The sequence below is a fragment of the Arachis ipaensis genome, chromosome B02 (genome assembly GCF_000816755.2).
Source record: "Arachis ipaensis cultivar K30076 chromosome B02, Araip1.1, whole genome shotgun sequence".
In the NCBI taxonomy this organism is placed as follows: Eukaryota; Viridiplantae; Streptophyta; class Magnoliopsida; order Fabales; family Fabaceae; genus Arachis; species Arachis ipaensis.
The window spans coordinates 21,832,780-21,838,064 of record NC_029786.2 but is presented as its reverse complement, the minus strand read 5'-3'; positions in this window follow the sequence as shown (position 1 = coordinate 21,838,064).

Sequence of the window (5,285 nt, the reverse complement as noted above, 5' to 3'; positions counted from 1 at the left end):
TCTATATAATTATATATAAAAATCAAACTTTAATGCCTAATTATTAATATTTTTAATCATTCTAATTATATTAATTATAAATTATTTTAATTATTAATTATTATAATATAATTTTTAATCAAACATAGTCGATGAGAAATTGATATTGATATCAATAATAAAAAATTAAACGAATAAATTTATAATTCTAATTATCATATGATACTAACGTAAATAGCTTTGTTAAATGCTCTATAATGAATGTGTGCATGTATTAATTAGTGACAAATTGATATTGATATCAATAATTAATTTTATGTTACTAAAGGTTATAGATAGTGTTTCTTTTATGGTTCATAAGTCTAAATTTGAGAGCCAAAGTATTTTGTATAATTTTTTAATTTTTTAATTTGTTATTCTTCTTTGACTACTTCGTAGATTAAGAATATATTCTACGTTTTTCATTGAAGTTGATCCTTTTAAGGTATAAGTTACAATTTTTTTATGTAGCCATTTTATTATTATTCTTTTTAAAATCTGATAATTATTCTTACTCAAACTTATTCTTTTCGTCTAATATTACAACTTGGTTGTCTTTTGCCACAATCGTTTATAATGCACCACATCCATCAAATACCATCTCGAGTTTTATTTGTAACACCCTAATATTCAAATCCTTATGCTCGAGTCATAAGTCAATGATAATAAGGTGGTACGACTCTCAAGGTGGATTTTTAATACATAGTTTATAAGTATAATTGAAAGGAGTATTAATCGAGAAGCCTGAAAAGGAGTAAAAATAAAATCACAAATTCGTAGCGCTCACGTATCGACAAAAAGAAGGTAAAGCGTGAACTGAGGCGATATAAAGATAATGCCATCGAGAAGAATAAGATAAAACAAAATATAGATAGGTAACATAAATAATTAGCCACTAGTCGCGACTCGCGAAGTTTAGGCCGGCTAGGGTACAGTATAAAAGCAGTTTGACAACCATATCTCCTAATATCTCCCAAAAATTGCACAAGGCCTCTATAGGCAAGTTTTTCCAAAGGATTAAATACATAGCATAAGTTCTTTAAAAACAAAAGCGGAGAGAATCTAAGCAAAATGTAAATAAGAGATCTTAAAGGTCTTCGCTATCTTTCAGACCAATCACCGCTCACTGTTGAGCACCTGGACCTGCATCTGAAAAACAAGAGATATATACAGAATGAGAACCCCCGACCCATGGGTTCCTAGTACGGTAAAAGTGCCAAATAAATACAATGCACTGTAATAAAAACTCACTAAGCATCCTAAACTTTCTTTCACCCAATATTCATCCTATGTTCTCGGTAATCCATAAATAGGCAACTGTCATAAGAGAATACTAAATCTAATTCCTCTTCCTCATGCTTCCCAACTTTCTAACTCTCCAACAAATCAGAATCAGAATCAGAATCATAAACAAAACCATCACCAGTTATTCTGTCTCAACAATTCTATATCAATACTTCATATCCTCACCTGGAGCAAGTGAAATCACTTCACTGCGTCTACCCAGGGAACTCAAACTACCTCATTCAATAATCATCATTTTAAATTAATCATATCATTACTCCATCTCAACAAGAATGGCCCTCAGCGTCAACCGACACCAGCATGAGGGACCTCTCAGTTGTACAAATACAAGCAATACAGACAAGTAATACACAATAAGGTACAAGTAGAACAAGTAGCACATAATCAGGTAACATAGCATATATGATATAGCAATCCAAAACAAATAGGCAAACTCAAGCAATTCAAACATATGCAAATGATGTATGATTGCCCTATGGCTGATGATATCATCTGTCGGTTATATAGCTAACCCGACACGTCCTAGTTGCTAACCATGGACAGAAACACCCATGCGGAGAAAGTGGGCTTGAGCTATAACCCCTTTGATACTACCCGCTTAACCTAGAGCCAGTGGAACAACCACTACTATGGCTACTACCCAGGCGGGTGTTTAAAAGCTCAACTTGGAGCGAGTGGAATCACCACTACTGCTGCTACTATCCAGGCGTCACAATCTCTGACCTGGAGCAAGTGGGACGAACCACAACCCTTGCTACTGCCCAGGATCTCAAAACATACATTCATTCAGTTTAAAATCAATCATCATTGTTATCAAATCTCAAACATTAACCTGGAGCAAGCGGAACGAACCACAACCCTTACTACTACTCAGGTATCACAAATACACATTCATTCATAATCACTCTTCATTATTACCAATTCTCAAACAATGACCCGGAGCAAGTGGGACGAACCATGACCCTTGCTACTACCCAGGTATTACAGACATACATTCATTCAAAACTCCATAATTAAACTCATTTATCATAATTCTCCTTCCCCGTCTCATACCCGGAGCAAGTGGACAACGCCATGCCTACTACCCGGGGTCACACATCACATTCATTTTCAAACCATCATTTCTGCACTTCCTCAATCACAATTCATTACTCCAAGTCTTTCTTCATCAACAAGTTATCACATTTCCTAGCTTCTTCTCATTACTAGCTATACTATAAAAATTTAGGACTTAAAGGATGAAAATGGAGGCTTAGAAGTATGAAATTCGGCTTTAAAAACTCAAAAATCAAATTTTGCTGAAAACGGGGTCACGCGTGCGCATTGCCCACGTGCACGCGTGGGAAGGGAGAAAAGCGGGTGACACGTAAGCATCGCCCATGCACACGCGTGGGAAGTAGAGAGGTAGGGTGATGCGTGCGCGTCAACCACGCGTACGCATGGATGCATTTTGTGCTCCTCGCACAAAACCGGCACGCTACCATCACAACTCTTTGGAATTTATACCACCCACCTGCATCAATACAGCGACGCGTACGTGTTGGCCAGGTGCACGTGTGAGAGAGTAAAAATCGTGAGTGACGCGTGCGCGTCGGCCATGCGTGCGCGTCAAAGTACGTTTTACCAAAAAATTTTACTAAGTTTAAAAAGCTGCAGAATTTCATTTTCAAACCTCAAACTTCCGCCACACATAACTTCTTCTACAAAATTTTTTTTCAACCATTTCTGAACCGTTGGAAAGATCGTTGGATGAACTTTCATAAAAATCTAATTTTGAAGAATTTCTAACTCTGAGGACCGAGTTATGGACCGCTGAAGTTGGTAAAAAAATCAGTTCTTTACGGAAAAAAAGAAATCACCAATTTTTTCAATGTTCACAAGCCAAATTCACTTCCACTCATCCAAATGACCACAACCCAACCACATTCACATAATTACACTCAACCAAAACCAAACCTACCTCATCTACACAATTCAATTCAATTTCGTCACCTCCCCCTCCTAAATTCCTAATTTCTTATTATTCCACATTCCTCCCATTTATTCACACACTCACACAATACACACATCACTTACCTTCCTTACCTCTTTCCGGCCTTCGGCCCAAGATTCACGGCCTCTGGCCCAAATTCACAATTTAAATGCATATTCCACAAACCAATATTCATTATCCAATTCATCAAATTCTCAACACACCAAACATACAAATTCACACAATTCTCAACCTAATCATTAATTTACATTACATATCAACTATACATATGAGTACCAACTATTTATACAATCCAAACTTAATCCTAGGGGCATCTAGCCTAGGAAATCTCATCACACCACACGGTACTTAAATGAAATTTAAACCGTACCTCTTGGAGCCAAACTAATTGAGCCTCTTCTTTAGAAGTCTCCACCAACCCTTAGCTCCAAGCCTTACCAAGGTCCCACAAGCAATATCAATCTTCCAATTGTGCACCAAAATCACCCAATACTCTAACATAATCAATTTTCACACTTATAATTAACCTAGGGTTCATGAAATTGATAAATCATAAGGGTTAGAGGGTTTCTTACCTTACCCACGAAAGTGGTTGATGGAACTCACCAATGGCTCATACTAGAGCACTCCTAAACAACCAAAATCATAAAATTGCTCAACACCCATACCCAAACTCGAATTTAAGGGGGAAAACAAAAACTGGGTAGAGGACAGTGGAATAATTACCACAAAACTTAGATAGAATTGTAGAGGATGAGAAGAGCGATGCGTGGTCATAAACGGCTCGTCAATTGAAGTTCCGGAGAAAAAGTTATGGTGGTTTGAAGATCAAGAGGGGTTAGGGTTTTCTCTCTTCTTCCCTCTCTTCTCTCCAACGTGTTTCACACAAGAATGGGGAGGGGGGAGGGGGGCTGCTGAATGGCCTTACTTAGGCCATATATATGTTGGGTCTTGGGCCCACTTGGGCCCGGTTCACTTGTTTTAGTCCGTTGGCCTAACTTTGGGCCAAAACCTTTAATATTAGAGTTTTAAATCATATTTTAAATATTTCTATCTTCTCAAATTATAAATTCTTATTTTTTAAAATTATTCACTTCTAATTGATTTTCTCAACCACAGTACCGGACAGATTGCAGCCGGTACTACCGGTCAAATTTCCAGTATGCATTATTATTCAGAGAATTGTTTTCCGACTCAGAAAAATTCACTGAGTCCAAATATCATATTTAAATTATCAAATTTTGATTGCTAAATTTTCTAACCATATTCGCTCCTATTTAATTTATAATTTAATTAATTACGGTTTGACCAGGTTTTACAGTATTCACTTATTCGGGTTCTAATTACATGGATATAACAATTTAATGAAGAGACAATGAACTCTATTTTACTGAGAGATAGTTGGATTTACTCATATATTACCAATATAACAGAATTTGAATAAAGTTAGTTTTTTTAGGAGGAGTTTGATTTTTTATTGAATAATTGCTTTCAAGAAGTTTTATAGGCCAAGTTCAAATTCCATCCCTTCCATACTTTCTTAGTCTGCCCAAAATTTTTTGAAGTAGAACATATAATGAGATTGAATTTTCTCAATTTATATTCAATTTTGCTAAAATTATGTCAAGTTTAGAGATGTAATTTCAAAATAATGCTGACGTGACACATTTTGGTGTTAATATACATACCTCTCTCTTCTCAAATTATTTTAAGAAAGTATCTTTTTTATAATTATATGAAAATTAGCATTTAATGAATAATTATACTAGTTGTCAATTATATATAATTATTATATTCTATAACAAGTATCATTCTGGCACGAAAAATACTGACGTGGCACATTCTGGTGCCAGTATACTTACCTCTGTCTTCTAAACTTATTTTTGAAAAAGATATTTTTTTTATAATTATATGAAATCAGCATTTATTAAATAATTATACTAATTATTAATCATTCTATTATACTAAT